A 24,356-nucleotide genomic window follows, 5' to 3' on the forward strand; every position below is an offset into this window, starting at 1 on the left:
CCGTGTTTTTAGTACCGTGGACATTGCCTTAGCAAAATCCTGCCAAAATCCTCTCAGCTTCGGGCATGCCCACAACATGTGGACATGATTTGCTGGGCTTCCCACACACCTTGAACACCTGTCCTCTGCCCCGAAAAACTTGCTCATCCGAGCCACTGTCTTGTGTGCACGGTGGTCTACCTTAAATTGTATCAGGCTAAGCCTGGTGCATGATGAGGAGGTATTAACGCTGCTTATGGCATCCGCCCATAGCCCCGTCTCTATCTCTCCTCCTAGCTCGTCCTCCCACTTGCCCTTAAGCTCCTCCACCGGAGTTTCCTCCGCCTCCAAAAGCTCCTGGTAAATATCCGATACCTTCCCTCTCCCACCCAGGTACTGGAAACTACTCTGTCCTGTATCCCCTGTGGCGGCAGCAGCGGAAAGGCCGGCACCTGTTTTCTCAGGAAGTCTGGCACCTGCAGATACCTAAAACCATTCCCTGCTGGCAATTTAAATTTATCCTCCAAAGCTTTCAAACTGGGAAATCTCCCGTCTATAAATAGATCCCCCATCCTTCCAATTCCTGCCCTCTGCCAACTCCGGAACCCGCCATCTAGCCTACCCGGCACAAACCGATGATTGTTATAAATCGGGGTCCAAACCAATGTTGCCTCCACTCTCTTATATCTCCTCCATTGCCCCCAGATCACATAGTGAGATCTTTATTCACACTGTTATCATCTCCCGACTGATTACTCCAGTGCTTCTCATCACAGAATCACATAATTAATACCGCACAGAAGTAGGGCATTCAGCCATGGTATCAACACAGGTTCACTGCAGGAAAAAGCCATCTAGTGCCACTCCCCTGCCATCTCCCAGAGCCCTGCACATTCTTCCTCCTGTCACAATGACGAGAGGCTGTGACTGAGTGAGATCTACCTACAATTTCACCAACTATCCATAGACATAGTTAAGACAATTTAAAGATATATTTAAAATCATACGAAAAGACACTGATACAAATTGGCTCCCATAAGTCATCTGATGGGATGGCACAGTGGTTAACACTGCTACTTCACAGCTCTAGGGTCCCAGGTTCAATTCTGGCCTTGGGTGACTGTCTTTGTGGAGTTCGCACTTTCTCCCCTTGTCTGCGGGTGCTCTGGTCTCCTCCCACAGTCCAAAGATGTGCAGGTTAGGTAGATTTGCCATGCTAAATTGCCCCTTAGTATCCAACAGGTTAGGTGGGGTTACTGGGTTACGGGGATAAGGGGGGTGGTGGCTTAAGTGGGGTGCTCTTTCCAAGGGTCGGTGCAGACACGATGGGCCGAATGACCTCCTTCTGCACTGTGAATTCTATGATTCTATATCTCACACTGTAAGTTGGCCATTTCACCAGAAAATTTTGATATGAATTACTCTGCAGATCTGTTGCATCGACTTCACACCTACGGGGTTTCAAGATCCACTTCGCACAGGGACTCTCTTGAAAGGAAGACATTAAACATGCAAAGTTCTGGACTTTGGTCAGCTGTTGGTCTACCGGAACTGCTAAACAGCCAGATGCTCATTAGACAATCAAAACCCCATATGGAGGACGAAGTAACCTCGCCCATTGTTTTTTGTTTATAAACGCATTTTATTCAAACTTGTATCAAAGTAGGTTACAGAAAATAAACACCCTGGGAAACATTCTTCCCAACAATCAACTATACAGTTTGTACAGATTTTTCTCCTTTTCCACCCCCCCTCCCCATCACCTCCCCCCCCCCCCCCTCCCTCCCCATCACCTCCCCCCCACCCCCCGCGACAAACAACTCCTCAAGCACGGTCACAAACATCCTTTTCTCAAACTCCCCTGCTGAGCCCCTTAACTCATACTTTATCTTCGCTAACCGCAGGAAGTCATACAGGTCACCCAACCAAGCTGCTACCCCCAGTGGCGATGCCGACCGCCACTCAAGCAAAATTTATCGCCGTGCAATCAGAGAGGCGAAGGCCAAGACATCGGCCTTCCTCCTCTCCATGAGCTCCGGCTTCTCTGAAACCCCAAATATTGCCACCAAAGGGTCCGGGTCCACTCCCTCCTCCACTATCCTGACTAAACCGCGAACACACCCATTCAGAATCTTCCCAATTTTTCACAACCCCAATACAAGTGCGTATGATTTGCTGGCCCCCGCCCACACCTCTCACACTCATCTGCTACCCGCTGAAAGATCCCACTCATTCTCGCCCGAGTCATATGCACGCTGTGCACCACTTTAAACTGTATCAGGCTTATCCTTGCACAAGAGGAGGTCCCGTTTACCCTTCGCAGTGCCTCACTCCATACTCCCCAATTGATCTCCATTCCCAACTCCGCTTCCCATTTCTCCTTGATTTTCACCACCCGCTCGCCTCCCTCGCCACTTATATACATCCCCAATTCTTCCCTCCCCTTCCACATCCGGAAGCAGCAGTCGCTCCAGCAGGGTGTATCCCGGCAATCTAGGGAACCCTTTCCAGACCTTTCGTGCAAAGTCCCTAACCTATAGATACCTGAACTCACTACTCCTCGGCAGCTCTACCCTCTCCCTTAGCTCCTCCAGACTGGCAAATCCTTCCTCCAAATACAAATCCCTCACCTTGACCAACCCCACTTCCCTCCACCTCCTGTATACACTATCCATTCCCCCGGCTCAAACCCATGATTCTCGCACAGCGGGGTTAGCACCGACATCCCTTCCACCCTAAAATGCCTCCTCAGCTGATTCAATATCTTCACCGTTGCTCGGCCACTGTTGATTCCATCTTGAAACGTGTCAAAAGAGATGAAAAGATCACAAAATGAGATTACTTGGTCTTCAACAATGACTGCAACACATGCCAATCAAATTCCTTTCTGGATATATATACAGACAGAAGTTTTAAAGACTGAATCTGCCAATTAATCAGGCGAAGGATGGGAATAAAGAAACATCAGTTATCAAAAAACAATACTAGAAGACATCAGTGAGGATCTCTGTCTTACTGAAGCTGAACGAGTGTTAGCAACAAAGTACAGACCTGAACCAAGTCAACTCCAGAATGCTACGGGAAACCAACTAACTTCAAACGGCTGCAATGTTCAATAATCTATGCCTCAAAGACAAGCAAAGGACTTAATCATATCTTCTTTTTCAACTTTTTTACTTCTGATATCTTTGTGAGCGTGTTATTGTGTCTTCTTTTGGGGGTTTAGTATCTAATAAATTTACTCTTTCTTTGACTCAAGAATACCTGGTTTGCGCTGTCAATTCATCTGTTTGGGTAGGAATGTTATGTGCAATCATATGCAGCCGTTTTACTTCTATCTTTTCATTTTTATGTAATTTCTAGCTGCTGGTGAACTCTGAGCTTTGTGCACTCTGTCTCTTCCGTCCATGTTAGGATTAGTATTTCGCTTATTTCTACCTTGCTCTTTTGCTTTGTCTTCTGTGTTTAATTTATCACGTCTTCATCTTCTATTACCATGGTCCCAACCTGATCAATCCTCCTGGGCAACTGAAGCTCCTCATCCCTGGGAACACTCCCACAAATCTTTTTTGCATCCTATTCAATGTTCTCACATCCTTCCCGGATACCCAGAACTGGACGCAGCACTGTGGTTGAGGCCAAAGTAATCTTCCATACATATTCAACACAATCTCCCTCTATGGCCCTATTAATAAATCTTGGGACGCTGCATACTTTACTAACTGCTCTCTCAACCTGGCCTGCTACATGTGATTTTTGCACATATACACCCAGGTCCCTCCACTCCTTTAGAATTGTACCCTTTATTTTATATTGTCTCTCTGCATGCTCTTGCTACCAAAACAAATCACTTCATACTTCTTGGTGTTAACTTTCACCTGCCACTTGTCTTTCCACCAAACTGTCTATGTCCTTTTGAAGTTCTACACTATCCTCTTCGCAGTTCACAACGTTTTCAAGTTTCCTATCATCTGTAAATGTTGAAATTGTTCCTTGAGCACCAAGGCCAACGTCATTAATATATATTAGAAATATTGATATATAGACAGCCTCCCATCCTCATCCTATATAAGCAGTAACTTATTCAAATTCCTGCTGCATATTTCTTACCCATTTTAGTGTAACACCCTGGCCAACACTACTCCCCACAACCCCTCTCTTGGTCAATCATAGTGGCAGCACTTTGTGGTTGAACTCCTACTTCCAATTCTAAATTCATCCACCTCTCTCTCTCCCTTCCACAAAAGTCCCCGAGCACCCATTTATTTGACCAACCTTTCCATCACCCCTCCTAATCTCTCTATTTCTGGATGGATGTCTGTTTTCCTTGTGTGTCTCAGTGAAGCACTGTGGGATTCTTATTTTAAAAATCGAACATTAAAAGTACTATCTAAATGAAAATTGCCATTGGTGTCCACATGCAAATTTTGACTCTTCCTTCTTATTTCAAGCAGAACATTGCTACCCATCGTTATTTGTGACATTTTAAGCAGTGAACAGTAAATTGGTAGCCACTCTTTTACTGTCCTGGAGCATATTTTGACGGTGCTTTTACATTGCAGTTTATGACAATAATCTGTAAGTTCCCAAATAATAATAGTAGGTGCAGCTCAGTGCTTTACCAGCAGAGCAGGCTCAACAACCTCTGTCAGCCACAAACAAACAGCATAAACATAGCGTTCTATCAGAATTGTGGTGTAAGATATGACTGAAAGTACTGAACGAAATTTGATATACAACTTAAATGGTTCCAGTTACCACACAAGTCCCAATATGTATCAGATTCTCTATCCTTCCACCGGGTGTCATTGTATGCTGATGACCTGCTGTTATATATTGCAGATCCAGTGGAGGGGATGGCGGAGGTTCTGCGGATCCTTAAGGAGTTTGGGGACTTCTCGGCTACAAGCTCAATGTGGGGAAGAGTGAGCTCTTTGTAGTGCATGCGGGGTCCAGGAAAGGGGGCTAGAGGAGCTGTCGTTGAAGAGGGCGGAGAGGAGCTTTTGATACCTGGGTATCCAGGTAGCAAGGAGCTGGGGGGCCCTGCATAAGCTTAATTTTACACGGTTGGTGGACCAGATGGAGGAAGACTTTAGGAGATGGGATGCGTTGCCACTTTCCCTGGAGGATAGGGTGCAGTCGGTCAAGATGACGGTCCTCCCGAGGTTCTTGTTCGTGTTCCAGTGCCTGCCCATCCTAATCCCCAAGGCTTTTTTCAAGCGGGTAAGCAGGAGTATTATGGGGTTTGAATGGGCGAGCAAGACCCTGAGGGTGAAGAAGGTGATTCTGGAGCGCAGTCGGGACAGGGGCGGACTGGTGCTGCTGAATCTGTGTGGTTATTATTGGGGAGCTCATGTGGCGATGATCCGTAAATGGGTAATGGAGGGAGAGGGGACGGCGTGGAAGAGGCTAGAGGCGGGGTCGTGTGTGTTGGTACTAGCTTGGGGGCGGTGGTGACGGCACCGTTGCCGCTACCGCTGAAGCGGTACACCACGAGCCCGGTGGTGGCAGCAACATTGAAGATCTGGGGGCAGTGGAGGCGACATAGGGATTGGATTGGATTTGTTTATTGTCACGTGTACCGAGGTACAGTGAAAAGTATTTTTCTGCGATCAGCTCAACAGATCATTAAGTACATGAGAAGAAAAGGGAATAAAAGAAAATACATAATAGGGCAACACAACATATACAATGTAAGGGGTGAGGTGGGGGCCCCAATTTGGTCCCCAATGCGGGATAATCATAGGTTTGTGCTGGGCAGGTTGGATGGGGGGGTTCCTAACTTGGCATCGGGCAGGAATTAAAAGAATGGGGAACCTAATCATAGATGGGACTTTTGCTAGCCTGGGGGCGCTGGAGGAGAAATTTGGGTTGCCTCCCGGAAATGTTTTTAGGGCGTTTGTGAGACGGCAGGTGAGGGAATTTCCGCTACTTCCAGCACGAAGGATTCAGGACAGGGTGATTTTGGGTGTATGGGTTGGAGAAGGCAAGGTCTCGGCAACTTATCAGGAGCTGCAGGAAGCGGAGGAGGCCTCGGTGGAGGAGTTGAAGGGCAAGTGGGGGGAGGAGCTCGGGGCGGAGCTGGATGAGGGTCTGTGGGCTGATGCCCTGGGCAGGGTTAATTCCTTCTCCTCATGCACCAGGCTCAGACTAATACAGTTCAAAGTAGTACATAGGGCGCATATAATAGGGGCGAGGATGAGTAGGATTTTTGGGGTGGAGGATAGATGTGTGAGATGTTCGGGGAGCCCAGCGAATCACGCCCATATGTTCGGGACCTGCCTGGCGCTGGAGGGGTTCTGGAGGGGCTTTGCGAGGACTATGTCCAAAGTGGTGAACACCCGGGTCAAGCCGAGCTGGGGGTTAGCATTATTTGGGGTATCGGACGAGCCGTGAGTGCAGGAGCCGAAAGAGGCCGGAGTTCTGGCCTTTGAGTCCCTGGTAGCCCGGCGGATGATCCTACTAATGTGGAGGGATGCGAAGCCCCCAAGCGTGGAAGCTTGGATCAATGACATGGCAGGATTCATTAAGTTGGAGAGGATAAAGTTTGCCTTGCGAGGGTCTGTGCAGGGGTTCTCCAGGCGGTGGCAACCGTTCCTAGACTTTCTCGCGGAGCGCTAGGTGGAGGTCGAAACAGCAGCAACCCAGGGGGGAGGGAGGAGGGAGGGGGGGGGCAGGGGGCATTTGGTTTATGTTTTGGTTAAAAGGGGGCGTTTCCCCCACTTTTGTATTTATTTGTCGAATGGGGTTAATGTATCTTTGTTTGATTTCCTATGTACAATTTTGTTTTTCTTTCTTTCTTTCTGGAGTGTTTGGTTGAAAATTTTGAATAAACATTTTTCAAAAAAAAGATTCTCTCTCCTTCTCCATCTAAAAATTGATCAGCAAATGAGAATTTATACCCAACCTTAATAAGACCAGATGGAATAATGTGTGCAGTTTTGTGGCTCATGGCACAGAAAGTATACTGAGGTAATTGTCACAATTTTTGTTCGAAAAGTAGATTGCGGGGTGATTTGATAAAATTAAAAAGGGAAGGGACATGGCTGAAAAAAACAATTTACTTCCGGTATTTGAATGTCAGATATTCTGGATTACAGACACAAAATTTAGTGCATGGATGAGAATAACTTTCTTCACACAGAGGAACATGAGGTTGTTGATTATGGGTGTTAATAACTGAAATAGTTATGAAAAAAGATACTTGGATGTTGGGTAAAAGATCCTTTGCATTTTTATTTCAAAACTATTGATGCTTATGTCCAATTTCCACAATAAGTTCTACCGAGGGCTGTACACCACCAAGCCCGCCGACGGGGATGTGGATGAAACAGTTCCTCGACGGACTGGAATTACCAGTTGTGGGGGGAGGACAGACGGGGGAGCTGGAAACACCAATAGATCTGGGAGAAATCATGGAGAGCATCAGCTCCATGAAGGCGGGGAAGGCGCTGGGATCCGACCGATTCCCGGCAGATTTCTATAAAAATTTTGCACCTATCCCTGGCCCCACACCGAAGGGACAGGAAAGAGAGGATCAAATTTGAAGGTAGGCTAGCCAGTAACATTGAAGGTAGGCTAGCCAGTAACATTAGGAATGATAGTAAAAGTTTCTTTAAATACATTAAAAACAAACGGGAGGCAAAAGTTGACATTGGGCCGCTCCAAAATGACGCTGGTAATCTAGTGATGGGAGACATGGAAATAGCTGAGGAACTGAATAAGTACTTTGCGTCAGTCTTCACAGTAGAAGACATGAGTAATATCCCAACAACTCCGGAGAGTCAGGGGGCAGAGTTGAATATGGTAGCCATCACAAAGGAGAAAGTGCTAGAGAAACTAAGAGGTCTAAAAATTGATAAATCCCCGGGCCCAGATGGACTACATCCTAGAGTTCTAAAGGAGATAGCTGAAGAAATAGTGTAGGCGTTAGTTATGATCTTTCAAAAGTCACTGGAGTCAGGGAAAGTCCCAGAGGATTGGAAAATCGCTGTTGTAACCCCCCTGTTCAAGAAGGGATCAAGGAAAAAGATGGAAAATTATAGGCCAATTAGCCTAGCCTCGGTTGTTGGCAAGATTCTAGAATCCATTGTTAAGGATGAGATTTCTAAATTCTTGGAAGTGCAGGGTCGGATTAGGACAAGTCAGCATGGATTTAGTAAGGGGAGGTCGTGCCTGACAAACCTGTTAGAGTTCTTTGAAGAGATAACAAATAGGTTAGACCAAGGAGAGCCAATGGATGTTATCTATCTTGACTTCCAAAAGGCCTTTGATAAGGTGCCTCACGGGAGACTGCTGAGTAAAATAAGGGCCCATGGTATTCGAGGCACGGTACTAACATGGATTGACGATTGGCTGTCAGGCAGAAGGCAGAGAGTTGGGATAAAAGGTTCTTTTTCGGAATGGCAACCGGTGACGAGTGGTGTCCCGCAGGGTTCAGTGTTGGGGCCTCAGCTGTTCTCTTTATATATTAACGATCTAGATGACGGGACTGGGGGCATTCTGGCTAAGTTTGCCGATGATACAAAGATAGGTGGAGGGGCAGGTAGTATGGAGGAGGTGGGGAGGCTGCAGAAAGATTGAGACAGTTTAGGAGAGTGGTCCAAGAAATGGCTGATGAAATTCAATGTGGGCAAGTGCGAGGTCTTGCACTTTGGAAAAAAGAATAGAGGCATGGACTATTTTCTAAACGGTGACAAAATTCAAAATGCTGAAGTGCAAAGGGACTTGGGAGTCCTAGTCCAGGATTCTCTGAAGGTAAACTTGTAGTTTGAGTCTGTAATTAAGAAAGCAAATGCAATGTTGTCATTCATCTCAAGAGGCTTGGAATATAAAAGCAGGGATGTACTTCTGAAGCTTGATAAAGCATTAGTTAGGCCCCATTCAGAATACTGTGAGCAATTCTGGGCCCCACACCTCAGGAAGGACATACTGGCACTGGAGCGGGTCCAGCGGAGATTCACACGGATGATCCCAGGAATGGTAGGCCTAACATACGACGAACGTCTGAGGATCCTGGGATTATATTCATTGGAGTTTAGGAGGTTGAGGGGAGATCTAATAGAAACTTACAAGATAATGAATGGCTTAGATAGGGTGGATGTAGGGAAGTTGTTTCCATTAGCAGGGGAGACTAGGACCCGGGGGCACAGCCTTAGAATAAAAGGGAGTCACTTTAGAACAGAGATGAAGAGAAATTTCTTCAGCCAGAGAGTGGTGGGTCTGTGGAATTAATTGCCACAGAGGGTGGTGGAGGCCGGGACGTTGAGTGTCTTTCAGACAGAAGTTGATAAATTCTTAATTTCTCAAGGAATTAAGGGCTATGGAGAGAGAGCGGGTAAATGGAGTTGAAATCAGCCATGATTGAATGGTGGAGTAGACTCGATGGGCCGAATGGCCTTACTTCCACTCCTATGTCTTATGGACATGTTCAAAGACTCGTGGCAAGGGGCACTTTGCCTCCTCCGCTAGCGCAGGCCATAATTTCATTGATACCCAAAAAAGACAAAGACCTGACAGAATATGGATCATATAGACCCATTTCACTGCTAAATGTAGCCACAAAAATATTTGCAAAAGTCTTGGCCAAAAGGCTGGAAAGTTGCGTACCAGAGGTGATCGCAGAGGACCAAACGGGCTTTGTCAAGGGAAGGTAACTCACTGCGAACATCAGTGCCGCAGCTGAATGTAATAATGACCCCAACCCGGGGAGAGAACCCCAGGGGTGATCGTCTCCCTGGATGTAGAAAAGACCTTCTACAGAGTCGAATTGAAGTACCTCCTACTGATTCACCGCATGGGTGAGACTCCTATACAATGCTCCCAAGGCGAGCGTTCGAACCAACACCACCAGCTCTGAATACTTCCAGCTACAAAGAGGCACAAGGCAAGGATGCCTATTGCCCCGCTCTTGTTTGCACTACAATCAAACCCCTGGCGATAGCCCTGAGGGATGCGAAAAGCTGGAAGGGCATCCAGAGAGGAGACAGAGAGCATAGAGTCTCACTCCATGCAGATAACCTGCTCCTATATGTCTTGAAGCCACAGGATGGACTGAAGGCAATCATGCAGATCCTGAAAGAGTTCGGAACCCTCTCGGGTTATAAAATCAACCTGAGCAAAAGTGAAGCATTCCCAGTGAACCCAAATGGGGGAGGGACAGAGTTGGATGGGCTCCCGTTTAAAATAGCCCAAAATAGATTCCTACACCTGGGGATCCAAATAGCTAGAGCCTGGACACAGATCCACAAGTGGAGCCTGACTAGTCTGGTGGAGGAAGTTAAAAAGGATCTACAGAGGTGGGGCTCACTCCCACTCTCCCTGGCGGGGAGAGTGCAGATGATCAAAATTAACGTGCTGTCGAGGTTCCTCTTCCTGTTTAGATCCATACCGATCTTCATTCCCAAAGCCTTCTTCCAAAGCCTAGACAGCTTCATCATGGCGTTTGTGTGGGAGGGTAAGAATCCGAGAGTTCCCAAACTAATGCTGCAAAGGAGGAAAATTGAAGGTGGCCTGGCATTACCAAACCTGCAGCACTATCGTCCCTGCTTCCACCACCTCCTCGGCAGCAACGGCGGAGAGAGTGAGGGGATGGGTACACAAACCCAATTCTGAGTGGGTGCGGATGGAGGAGGCCTCCTGCAATGAGATGACCCTCCAGGCACTGGCTCCAGTCGCACTCCAAACCACTCTGCAAAATATTCAAGCCCAGTGGTAGCGGCTACACTGAAAACTTAGGCCCAATTAAGACAGCACTTCGGACTGACCGGAGTGTCCCCCATGACCCCATCTGCGGCAACCACAGATTCCACCCAGCTATGAACAAAGAACAAAGAAAAGTACAGCACAGGAATAGACCCTTCGGCCCTCCAAGCCTGTGCCGACCATGCTGCCGGTCTAAACTAAAATCTTCTACACTTCCGGGGTCAGTATCCCTCCATTTCCATCCTATTCATGTATTTGTCAAAATGCCCCTTAAATGTCACTATCGCACCTGCTTCCACCACCTCCTCGGCAGCGAGTTCCAGGCACCCACTCCCCTCTGTGTAAAAAAACTTGCCTCGTACATCTCCTCTAAACATTGCCCCTCGCACCTTAAACCAATGCCCCCTAGTAATTGACCCCTCTACCCTGGGAAAAAGGCTCTGACTATCCACTCTGTCTATGCCCCATATCATTTTGTAGACCTCTATCAGGTCGCCCCTCAACCTCCGTTGTTCCATTGAGAACAAACCGAGTTTGTTCAATCTCTCCTCATAGCTAATGCCCTCCACACCAGGCAACATCCTGGTAAATCTCTTCTGCACCCTCTCTAAAGCCTCCACATCCTTCTGGTAGTGTGGCGACCAGAATTGAACACTATACTCCAAGTGTGGCCTAACTAAGATTTTATACAGCTGCAACATGACTTGCTAATTTTTATACTCAATGCCCCGGCCAATGAAGGCAAGCATGCCGTATGCCTTCTTGACTACCTTCTCCACCTGTGTTGCCCCTTTCAGTGACCTGTGGACCTGTACACCTAGATCTCTCTGACTGTCAATACTCTTGAGGGTCAATACTCTACCATTCACTGTATATTCCCTACCTGCATTAGACCTCCCAAAATGCATTACCTCACATTTGTCCGGATTAAACTCCATCTGCCATCTCTCTGCCCAAGTCTCCAAACGATCTATATCCTGCTGTATCCTCTGACAGTCCTCATCGCTATCCGCAATTCCACTAACCTTGTGTCGTCTGCAAACTTACTAATCAGACCAGTTACATTTTCCTCCAAACCATTTATATATACTACGAACAGCAAAGGTCCCAGCACTGATCCCTGCAGAACACCACTAGTCACAAATCTCCGATCAGAAAAGCAACCTTCCGTTGCCTTCTATGACCTAGCCAGTTCTGTATGCTAGACGCCACCATTAAAAAATGGAGACAGGACAGGGGAACGCTGACAGTTAGATACTTTTACATAGGAAACAGACTAGCGACTCTGAACAAACTGACGGAGGAATGGAGAGGCATAAAAGAGACAACGCGGGAGGGAGGGAGCAACCCCTCTCCCCAGCCACAGGAGAGACACGGCCGAAGCCGACGAGGGTAGAAAAGAAAGGGGGGAAGGGGAGAAGAAGGGGGGAGCACCCCAGCCAGACAAGGAAGAGCACAAAGGGCAGGGAGGCGGAGGACTGCACGCCGAGGCGGATGACGGCAGACTGTATTTAGAAAAATTGAAGGGAAGAAAAGGACAAACCTTTCTGTATTGTACAGTAAATGAATACAAACTGCAATGTATATAATGTCTGAAAAAAACAGTAAAAAGAAAATTTCCACAATAATTCTCTGTATAATATTCCACGGGAAACTGTGCAAGTGATAAAATTGGGCCCAGCCCATACTTTATTATCTATCCACAAGTTGCTGAGTGATGGTCAATCAAGATGAATGGAAGGTTTGGGAGCAATGAGCAAGAATTAAACCTCAACAGAGCAGTGCAGCAGAAATTTGCTGTAACAGTTGGCCACCAGCAGATGGAAACATTGAAAGGGAGGTTTGTTTTCAAAGGCGGCATCAGCCTTACACAAATTGTCAAAGGGATGCACCCTCCCCTGTTTAAAAGCCTGTTTAGTTCACTTCAGTGGGTTTTTGTTCTACCTATAATTCAAACAGCACTCTCAGTGCACAGTTCAGATATCTGCAAATTAATTAGAGAAGACGCCATGGACTGAAACACACCATTGTCTAATTTTTGGCTCTTAGACTGAAACATAGACAGACAGACAAACAACTACACAGAGACACACAGACAGAAAAACTCATAGGCCAAGGGACACAGACACACAAAATGTCTGTTCACATGCAAACCACTGGAAATCTTTTGAGACACTAACCCTTCAACTGCTGTTGTTGGGAATTCCACGATTCTGAACCTGGGATGTTGCAACAATTCCTAACATCCGGTAATAAATAGTTACATCATTAATGTATTAACCCCAATGTTACTGCTTAGTATATTGATCATCCTAATTATGTTGCAATACTGTATTAATCCCAATCATTCCTGAATATGAATAGAAATAGGAGGAGTAGCATATTCGGCCCTGTGAGCCTGCTCCACTATTCAAAAAGATCATTTTGGCCTTAACTCCACTTTCCTGTGGAATATCCCAAAACTGTGGACCCCATTTGTAGATCAGCCTAACCCAGCCTTGAATACATTCAATGATCCAGCCTTCACTACTCTCTTTGGATGAGAATTTGAAAGACGAATGGCCCTCAGAGGAAATTCCTCCTCATCTTCATTGGAAGACACCTTATTTGTAAACTGTGCCTCCTCGTTCTAGATTTCCACATGAGGGGAAACATCTTCTCAGCATCTACCCTGTCAAGGCCTCTCAGGATCTCATCTATTTCAATAAGATCACCCCTCATTCTTCTAAACGCCAATGAATATAAGATCAACCTGCACAACCTTCCCTCATAAGACAACTGCTTCATCTCAGAAAGCTCCACTAATGGAGGGACTTCCAGGTGCGGCGATGACCAGCTAAGTCGCACGTTTCGGCAGCTCCCGGTGGAACGGACTTTTGGGCTCTTAATAAGAGCCCCAACGGCAATTTTAACGGCTAAAAGCACTGTGCGGTAAACCAGAAGGGAATCCCCCCTGGATACGGATGGAAAAAGGAGAGGAAAGTGGCCGGATTGCGGTGGATCCTTTAGAGCAGCGGCAAGGAAGGCAAGCAAAAACCAAGATGGCGTCGGAAGGTGGCAGTTTAACATGGGGCCCTGAACAACAAGAGTTCTTGAAACGCTGCGTGGAAGAGCTTAAAAAGGAGATGAAGAAGGAGCTGTTGGCCCCGATATTACAGGCGATTGAAGGGCTAAAAGATGAGCAAAAGACCCAGGAGCGGGAGCTTCGGGTCGTGAAGGCAAAGGCTGCCGAGAACGAGGACGATATACGCCTGGTGGTGAAGACGGAGATGCACGAGGCACACCATAAACGATGTGTGGAAAGGCTGGAGGTGCTGGAGAATAATGCGAGGAGGAAGAATTTAAGGATTCTTGGTCTTCCTGAAGGTGCAGAAGGGGCGGACGTCGGGGCATATGTGAGCACGATGCTGCACTCGTTGATGGGATCGGAGGCCCCGACGGGTCCGCTGGAGGTGGAGGGAGCCTATCGAGTTATGACGCAAAGACCGAGGGCTGGAGAAATTCCTCGAGCCATAGTGGTGAGATTCCTCCGTTTTAAGGACAGAGAGATGGTCCTAAGATGGGCAAAGAAAACTCGGAGCAGTAGATGGGAGAACGCGGTGATCCGCGTATATCAAGACTGGAGTGCGGAGGTGGCGAGAAGGAGGGCGAGCTTTAATCGGGCCAAGGCGGTGCTTCATAAAAAGATCAAATTTGGAATGCTGCAGCCGGCAATATGTGGGTCACATATCAAGGGAAGCACCACTACTTTGAAACGGCGGATGAGGCGTGGACATTTATTGTTGAAGAGAAATTGGAATGAGTGGGTTATTAAAAAAGAACGTTCGAGACAAAGTGGTGTGGCGAATATGGGGAGCGAAGGGGGGGGAAAAAAAGGGGGGAGAGATGATTTTTATGTTGTTAATCCTGCAACCTGGTAACTTTTCTCTCTTCCACAGGTTGTGGGGGAGGGAGGAAGGGAGGTGGAGGAGTTGGGGGCGTTGGCCATTGGGGGTGGCGCCAAAAGGGAAGCGCAGGCTTTGTTCCCGCGCTATGATAATTATGGCGGGAATAGGGAAGCAGGAAGGAGGGGGCGTCGCACGGTGAGAGCCGAGGTCATGGGGGGAAGCCGAGGTCGGCCAGAGTTAGCTGACTTCTGGGAGCAACATGGGGGGTGTAACTACGCTAGTGGGGGATCTAGCGGGGGGGGGGTGGGAGGAGGGGATTTACTGGGTTGCTGCTGCTGGGGAGAAGGGGGAGCTGGTATGGGGTGGGGTGGGCGGGGCACCGCCTGGGGGGGGACACAGCTGCGTGGGAACCGGGTGAGGAGCTGGGTAAAAGGGGATGGCTAATCGACAAGGGGGGGGGGTAAAGAGCCCCCCCAACCCGGCTGATCACGTGGAATGTGAGAGGGCTGAACGGGCCGATAAAGAGGGCACGGGTACTCGCACACCTAAAGAAACTTAAGGCAGATGTGGTTATGTTACAGGAGACGCATTTGAAACTGATAGACCAGGTTAGACTACGCAAAGGATGTGTGGGGCAGGTGTTTCATTCGGGGCTAGATGCGAAAAACCGGGGGGTGGCTATATTAGTGGGGAAGCGGGTAATGTTTGAGGCAAAGATCATAGTGGCGGATAGTGGGGGCAGATACGTGATGGTGAGTGGCAAATTACAGGGGGAGGCGGTGGTCTTAGTGAACGTATATGCCCCGAACTGGGATGATGCCAACTTTATGAGGCGCATGTTAGGACGTATCCCGGACCTAGAGGTGGGGAAGTTGGTAATGGGTGGAGATTTTAACACGGTGGTGGAACCAGGGCTGGACAGATCGAGGTCCAGGACTGGAAGGAGGTCGGCAGCAGCCAAGGTGCTTAAAGACTTTATGGAGCAGATGGGAGGAGTAGACCCATGGAGATTTAGTAGACCTAGGAGTAAGGAGTTTTTGTTTTTCTCCTATGTCCACAAAGTTTATTCGCGAATAGACTTTTTTGTTTTGGGAAGGGCGCTGATCCCGAAGGTGAGGGGGACGGAGTATACGGCCATAGCTATTTCGGATCACGCTCCACATTGGGTGGACTTGGAGATAGGGGAGGAAAAAGAACAGCGTCCACCCTGGAGAATGGACATGAGACTAATGTCGGATGAGGGGGTGTGTCTTTGGGTGAGGGGGTGTATTGAAAAGTACTTGGAACTCAATGATAATGGGGAGGTCCAGGTGGGAGTGGTCTGGGAGGCGCTGAAGGCAGTGGTTAGAGGGGAGCTGATATCAATCAGGGCACATAAAGGAAAGCAGGAGAGTAGGGAACGGGAGCAGTTGCTGCAAGAACTTCCTGGGGGTTGGCTATATTCGGGGTTGCAGAGGAGCCGGGAGTGCAGGAGGCGAAAGAGGCTGATGTTTTGGCCTTTGCGTCCCTAGTAGCCCGGCGCAGGATACTGTTGATGTGGAAGGAAGCCAAGCCCCCGGGTGTGGAGACCTGGATAAATGACATGGCAGGGTTTATAAAGTTGGAACGGATTAAGTTCGTCCTAAGGGGATCGGCACAAGGGTTCACCAGGCGGTGGCAACCGTTCGGCGAATACCTCACAGAAAGATAGAGGGAATGGAAAAGAAGAAGACAGCAGCAGCAACCCGGGGGGGGGTGGGGGGGGGGGGGGGGGGGGGGGAAGGACTCTCAGGGATGTTAGTGTATATGTATAATATGTATAGGTTGTTGTTATAGGTAATTGTATATTGGACTGCGAAATTGTATTTTTGGAGAGTATTTATTTGGGACAAGGCAGTTGCCATTTAGTTTTGTTTTTTAATTTCGATGTTGTTTATATCCTATTTATTTCTTGCTTAAAACTGGCCATTGTTATTTATGTTGTTATATTACTGTGTAAAGGATACACAATGTACTGTCATGGTTGGCCAAAAATTTTGAATAAAATATATTTAAAAAAAAAAAAAGAAAGCTCCACTAATGAACCACTGAACGGGTTCCAATGCACGTTTATTCCTCCTTAAGTATGGAGACCAAAACAGAACACCATAATTTAGGTGTAATAGAGTCATAGATGTTTACAGCATGGAAACAGGCCCTTCGGCCCAGCTGGTCGATGCCGCCCAGTTTCTATCACTAAGCTAGTCCCACTTGCCTGCATTTGGCCCATTTCCCTCTATACCCACCCTGCCTATATAACTGTCTAACTGCTTTTTAAAGGACAAAATTGTGCCCGCCTCTACCACTGCCTCTGGCAGCCCGTTTCAGATGCTCACCACCCTGTGTGTGAAGAAATTTTCCCTCTGGTCTCTTTTGTATCTCTCACCTCTCACCGTAAACCTCTGCCCTCTGGTTCTAGACTCCTCTATCATTGGGAAAAGATGTCGACTATCTACCTTATCGATGCTCCTCATTATTTTATAGACCTCTATAAATCACCCCTAAGCCTCCAACGCTCCAGGGAAAAAAGTCCCAGCCTATCCAGCCCCTCCTTATAACTCAGACCATTAAGTCCTGGTTGCCTCCTCGTAAATCTCTTTTGCACTCTTTCTCATTTAACAATATCCTTCCAATAATAGTGACCAGAACTGAACACAATATTCCATGTATGGTCTGACCAAAGTCTTGTATAACGTCAACAAGACGTCCCAACTCATTAATGCCCTGTACAATTGCAGCAAGTCACCCCTACTTTTATATTCCCTACCCCTTGCAATAAAGGCCAACACTAAATCTATCTATATCCATATGTACTCTTTGACTCTTCCTTCTCACGTATTATTGTAGCATCAGCAAATATGGCTTTGTTCCAGGTCATGACTATAGGTCATAAATGGTTCGGGCTCCAGGACTGACCCAATCTCAAAATGTCGCATTTATCCGAACTTTGTATTAAGCAAAAATGATTGTACATTCAGAGTTGGATTTAAAATGAAACATACTGTGCCTAGGCACAGGGCCCCGACCAATTGGGGGGCTATGCTGGCTGATGTCAGTAAGCACCAATCATAACCTGATAACTCTGCATTTGCTGATAGGCTCATTTGAGCAGGCAATGCAGAGCGACATTACACTCCAATTGGTTGAGTCCTCTTCGAGCAGGAAAACAGGCTGCTCTGAATGTTGAGGCATACGCGAGGAATGAGAGGCGCCTAGGCAAGGAGAGAGAGAGCAGAGGCAGAATGTCCTGTTTTACTTTTGCGAAAAAAGGCGCAGGCAGCAGTTTGCTTGACCTAGGTCTGAGGCCAGGCCAGTCAGCAACAGTAAGGTGCCAAATCTAGCATTACCAGTATTAGGGGACAACGGGTGAGACAGGAGGCAGCCTTGAAGACCCCAGGCAAGCAAAGTTAGTGAGACTGAGAATAGGAATGTGTGAGGGGTGGGGGATAAAGAGTGTATGATCTGGCAGGTCTGGGAGAGAAGAGTGTGTGAGGTGGGTGGGAGGGGTTAGACAGGGTTGCCGGCTTGCAGGGAGGGAGAGTGTGTGAGTACCCGGTTGCATTTTGGAGAGAGAGTTTGAGAGGAGCGGAATGGGCAGGGGATGAGTAGAATGAGTGTAGTTTGAAATCGAGAGTCAGAGCTTCATAGTTAAAAGATGAATCCAAATTGAATTAACATGGGATTGACTGTGCAAAAGACTGCTCTTTCAGAAAATTCATTAAAATCAAGATCAGTTTCTTTAGCAATATGAAACGACACAATCAATCTGGCTGTCAAAAGTGCAGAAAATTGAAGGCGAGGCAAGAGGACGAAGTTAGGCAAAAAGACTGGATTCTATTTTCCTTTAAAAAGTTTGAAGTATCGAAAGGTGCAATAATGGCAGTTGGTCACATGCTGATAATTCTAACCACCATTGCTGTCAAGACTGGCCTTCAAAAAGTCTCTTAGGACAAAGAACAGAATCCTGCAGAGAGTGTCACTGATATTGGACTTAGGCACTTCACTCGTGTGGATTTATGGCAATAGCATCTTTGATTTTGAGAGAGGAAGTAATGAAGTTAACTTTTGAAACTGAATGAGACTCTGAAATCTATTGAATGGCAGCATATGCATCTTGTTGATTTGGAGTATTTGCTCCTGCACTGGACTGGCTCATTCTGCCTTTCGCTGGCCTGTGCTGCAGTGATGCCATCGGTTGATTTTTCCATCTTGTGCTCACCAACAAGTTCTATGTTTGCTGGCAAACTCATCGAAATATTAACCATCTTTACTGTCGTTCTGACAAGAGGCAAGACTGGATTTCAGTTCAGCAATTATTCATACAGGTATATTTTTACAAGTTAAAAAGCACTAAATTAGTGATGTGTATTTTTTGCCTTGCACCTTTGCGTTCTGTTGGGCAAAGTGGGTGGGGTCAGGAGGGGTGTGGCATCATAGAGGAAGGGGGGCCCAGAAATGAAGGTGAGCGCGTGGCCCCACAAAGTGTAACTCCGCCTCTGTGTATAATTAGCAACCAGCCAGAATAAGTAGTGAGCCAAACGTATAATGAATAAGTAACAAATCAATTTGTTATTAAGGTTGGTTAATGTACGAATGTTATAAGTTTAAAATATTAATTTGCTGCTGTGAGCTTTGTCCATGGGAGTCAAGAGCATTCAGACAGCAAAGAGAACATATGAGCTTTCACAGTCTGGGATAGGTATCCGGAGAATGAATGGAGACGGACCTAATTTCAGATAAAAGAAAGATCATGAACCACCTCATTGTTCCACTCTGTAGAGTATTGGATGCAAATAACTAAATCCAATAAAATTAAACCAGCAACAACAAATGACCAATTGGCTAATTACAGCAGGCCTGATTTGAGGTGGATTAATGCTGATTCAAGGATTAAAAGTGGATTTTAGGAGCGCCTTGTTGCTTGCAAGTTAGACTATAGTTGTGGAGATACTGAGTGCTCCCCAGGGGAAGATTTAAGAAATCGTTGCTAGGTCAGGAATCCGAGGAAGATTCACAATTCAACATAGATTTATCACCCAACTGAAGTTGTGAAAGTTGGTCTTGTACTTGTTAAGCATACCTTTATCCTTTTAAAATTAAACTTCTTTTAAAAATTTACTATCCCGGGTTGCTATTGCCTTAGTTGGTTGAAGTCTTGTCGGGACCAAAAGTGAATCTATTGAGTTATATGGAGTGAATCTCTATCGAGTGATAGAGGCCAAGGTCAGGTAACATAAATCTCTGTAAAAGCTGACATCCTTTATCAACCCTGCTTGTTAGATCCTCAAAAACTGTAATAGATTTGCCAAACACGACTTCCCTTTCACAAAACCATGTTGACTCTGCTGGATTGTATTATGATTTTCTATACGTTGTTCTACTACCTCCTAATGGCAGGTGTTAGGCTAACTGGCCTATGGTTTCCTACTTTCCTCACCCCTCCTTTCTTGAATAGAGGTGTTACAATACACTAGAACCTTTCCAGGATCAAGACAATTTTGGAAAATCACAACTGGTGCATCCATTATCTCTGCAGATACCCCTTTTAAGATCCTAAGATGCAGGCTATCAAGTCAAGTGATTTTATTCCTATTAGTTCTCTGAGTAATGTTATCTAGTGACCATGATTGTTTTAAGTTCCTCCTCTCATTTGCCACTTGAAAAGGGTGGGAAGAGGCTTGTATGGAATGTAAATGTTGGCATAAACCAGTTGGGCTGAGTTATGTTGCAGACTCCATTTAAGGAGTGGCATGGTAGCACAGTGGTTAGCATTGTTGCTTCACAACTTCAGGGTCCCAGGTTCAAGTCCCAGCTTGGGTCACTTTCTGTGCGGAGTCTGCATGTTCTCCTCGTGTCTGCGTGAGTTTCCTCCGGATGCTCCGGTTTCCTCCCACAAGTCCTGAAAGACGTGCTGTTAGGTGAATTGGACATTCTGAATTCTCCCTCAGTGTACCCGATCAGGTGCCCATAGTGTGGCGACTAGGGGATTTTCACAGTAACTTCATTGCAGTGTTAATGTAAGCCTCCTTGCGACACTAATAAAGATTATTTAAACTCACCCCAATTTTGGTGCAACATGGAATTAACAGCCCAAATACCATTGTATTGATGTATATATAATCAACCTCAAAACAGCTACACTATACCCTAATGATGCTGCATTATTATATTACTAACCCCAAATGCCACTCCACTACGAATCTGAAATCTAGTGATGCTGTATACCAACTGCTGTTCTAGCACCAAAGAAATTACTCAGGGACGATTTATTTTTGTTCACCATCTTTATTTTTTCTCAGGTAAGCAAGCCCCTGACCCATTCTCTACTTTTGTAGTCATTCAATCATGCACATCTTAGATAGTTTTTCCCTTAAAATACTTGGAATTATGTTCACTCCTCCTAAAACCTTACATTTCAAAGGGGGGTCAAAACCAAAAAGAAAACATTGGCATTTGATGGGGTGATGCTATCTACAATGACAGTTTTCTATCCTGCTAACTCAGCTCTAGCAGTCTGAAAGTGGATTATGGTCTATTTGCCAACACACTATTTTGCTTCTTCACTTGTTAAGGTTGCTTGACATTTACTTAGTGGACTTCAGTTCAATGGCTGATATTTAGAGGCCATCTAGGCACTGTACTATCGAGGCCAAAAGTCAATTGAATATGGCAGCATGAATACTAAAGTTATAAAGCTGTTGTGCAAGTGTACTGCTCCAAAACTTCTGACTGTAAATAAAAAGGAAACTCCCAATTCATTCTGTTCTTTTCAAAACAAGTGACTGTCTCCATTGAATACTGAACACAGGTTTATAAGATTTTGACCAACACACCAACACACCTAAAATATAGAGGTTAATAATTGTTTCACCAAATGTTCCAAACTTTGAATATCTATTTACATTTCTAGTTCATAAGATTTTGGTAAGCTTGCCCCAGCACACACAGGAAGGATATCTAAGCTCTAGCTTAGTATTAGCCTTATTGTCCAAGTCAGAAGGTGTGGGTTCAAGTCTTGCTTTGGAGACTTGAGCGCATTATCTAGGCTGGCACGTCAGAGAGAGAATTGCTCTGTCAGAGATGTCTTCTGGCCACATCTGGCCTCTTGAGCGGGTGAAATAGATAGTATGGCACTATTTTGAAGGAATTCAGGGAAGTCCTTTCTGATGCCCTGGTCATAATTTAGCCTGCATTACAAAAGCCCTAACTGCAGATGCTGGAAATATGAAATAAAAATATAAAATGACAGGTCAGGCAGCATCTGTGGATAAAGAGTTGATAATTCAAGTGTTCGGATGAAATAGCTGAAACATTTCTCCACAGATGCTGCCTGACCTGCTGACTATTCCCTGCATTTTCTGTTCGTAATCATAAAAGCATGATCTGTTCATTGCCTCTTTGCTATTACTGGGTCTGTACTGAGTGCAAATTGACTGTCACATTTCCTACATTGCAACAGTGAATATACATCAAACATATTTAATTCAAATTGCTTTGGGACAACCTGAGTTCTGAAAGGCACTACATAACCGCAAGTTCTTCCTTTTTCTTCAATCTGCTGAGCTGTGAATAAAGGTTTACTGGAGGCCAATACAGGCAGCAAAACATGTGGAGCTCTCAGCAAGAGGAGTATGTAAATTCTGAATTAAGGTGTTAAGGAGTCTGGGGAAAGTTTCAATATAAGCTGTTTTTAATATTGGTTTCAGTGGCCTGGTTGCAGAGGAGGACTTACACATTTGGGAGCCTCCGCTAAACGAAGAGCGCTCTCCCTCTTTGCGGAGGCCCCAATTCAGGCCCCGTCCCCTGATGAAGTGGCAACCCACCTCCCAATGACATCGAGTCCCAACCCGAATGATGTCATTGCCTTCCTGACCCCACACACCCTCAGCTCACACAATGCAAGGCACAGGAACTTAAAGTCACTGTTCGACAGACTGCTGTAGTGCTTTTTAACTTATGACAACCTGTACTAATTGATGAATTGAAATCCAAACCTACCTGCTGTCAGTATGACAGTAGAGATACTTAATTCTGTGATCTTTGTGGCTTGAGGCGAGTAAACAAGAACTGATGAGCAGCGGGATGGAGAAATCAGCCGATCATATGACTGCAGCATAGCTCGGTTAGCAGGACAGAATGAGCCAGAAAAAGTCCAGTGCAGGGGCTGATACTCCAATGAAGTTGAATGTCCAGTTCAAGTCTAATATCAGTGGCTTTGCTGGTAACTGTCTGGCAGGATTCCATTCTTTAACCAGAAGAATAAGAAGGACTTTCTGAAGGCCAGTAAAGAGCGATGGGGGGGGGGGGGGGGGGGGGGGGGGGGTGACGGTCACTCACCAGCTATAATTACCTGCATTTGACCACCAACCATTATATCAGACCAACATATGTTCTCTCTAGAAGAACAGAATTTCTTGGAGAACATGTTAGAGGGACAGTTTTTTTGATTTTCTTGCTTCATCGGTTGTTCTTTTGGTTGGTACCCCGCCACCCTCGACCCTGGCCTGGAGGTCGAGAGTCGTCCTGCTGCTCCCCTCAACGGCCATTGGCCGGCACCTCCTCCTTGCCTCGATAAAGGCTCTGCAGGCTCACATCCCGTTATTAGGTCGGAGATCTCACTTCTGCCTCAGGTTGCCCGCTATACCCAATGCCAGAAACGTGGCTGCTGCTTTGCAGCTTTACTCATTGAAGTCCTCATTGAAAGTTCAGAAACTTTTCAGTAGAGATGGTCCATAGCTTTAAGTTCCTGGGGGTCACCATCACCAACAGTCTATCCTGGTCCACTCACATTGATGCAACAGTCAAGAAAGCCCAACAACATCTCTAATTCCTACGGAAGCTAAAGAAATTTGGCATGTCTGCATCGACTCTCACAAACTTCTACAGATGTGCCATAGAGAGCATCCTATCCGGCTGCATTACAGCTTGGTGTGGCAACTGCTCAGCCCAAGATCGCAAGAAACTACAGAGTGTGGTGACCTCAGCCAACGCATCACACAAGCTTGCCATCCTCCCATTGATTCTGTCTACACCTCCCGCTGCCTCAGAAAGGCAGACAGCATTGTCAGAGACCCCTCAGACCCAGGCTTTGCACTCTTCCAGACCCTTCCATCAGGCAGAAGATACAGATGTCTGAAGACCCGCACATCCAGACATAGGAACAGCTTCTTCCCCACAGTTACTAGACTCCTCAACGACTCTCCCTTGGACTGATCTGTTCCCTGTAAGAACACTATTCACAACGCTCTACACTGCTCTTGTTTGGCCTTGTTCCGCACTGTAACCAATCACTATTTGTTGATGCACCACTGTCAATGTACTCCGTTGATTATTATTTTGTCTACTATGTACGTACTGTGTACGTTCCCTTGGCCGCAGAAAAATACTTTTCACTGCACTCCGGTACATGTGACAATAAATATCAATCAAATCAATCAATCAAACATTGCACCAATTCAGGAGATTTGTGTCTGAACTGCTCTAAGTCTCCACCACCTCTAAGTCTGGCAAACAGTTTGAAAAAAAGAGTTCACCAATCAGAGGCCGATGTTGTTTTCTGTTGCCCGCTGAAAGGGATCAGCAAGTTTAGAGCTACCAAGGCTCTGATTGGTGTTCCCACCATAGCAGTCACCTCACCATATGGGGCCCTACCATTGGCCGGGGCCCAGCGCTGCGTGTTTCATTGAAAGTCCACCTCTTCCTGTTTGGCTCTTGGTGCAGATAACTCTGCGTAAATTTGTCTGATTTGTTAATCTTTGAGAAAAATCT

General features: G+C 46.3%; 1 protein-coding gene across 13 annotated transcripts in view; it reads right to left on the reverse strand.

Moving 5' to 3' along the window:
* The window catches only part of yaf2 (YY1 associated factor 2), a 263,378-nt gene that overhangs the window by 16,004 nt on the left and 223,018 nt on the right, over positions 1–24,356 (reverse strand). The window lies entirely within an intron of this gene.

Source organism: Scyliorhinus torazame, chromosome 19, assembly GCF_047496885.1.
Source record: "Scyliorhinus torazame isolate Kashiwa2021f chromosome 19, sScyTor2.1, whole genome shotgun sequence".
Classification (NCBI taxonomy): Eukaryota; Metazoa; Chordata; class Chondrichthyes; order Carcharhiniformes; family Scyliorhinidae; genus Scyliorhinus; species Scyliorhinus torazame.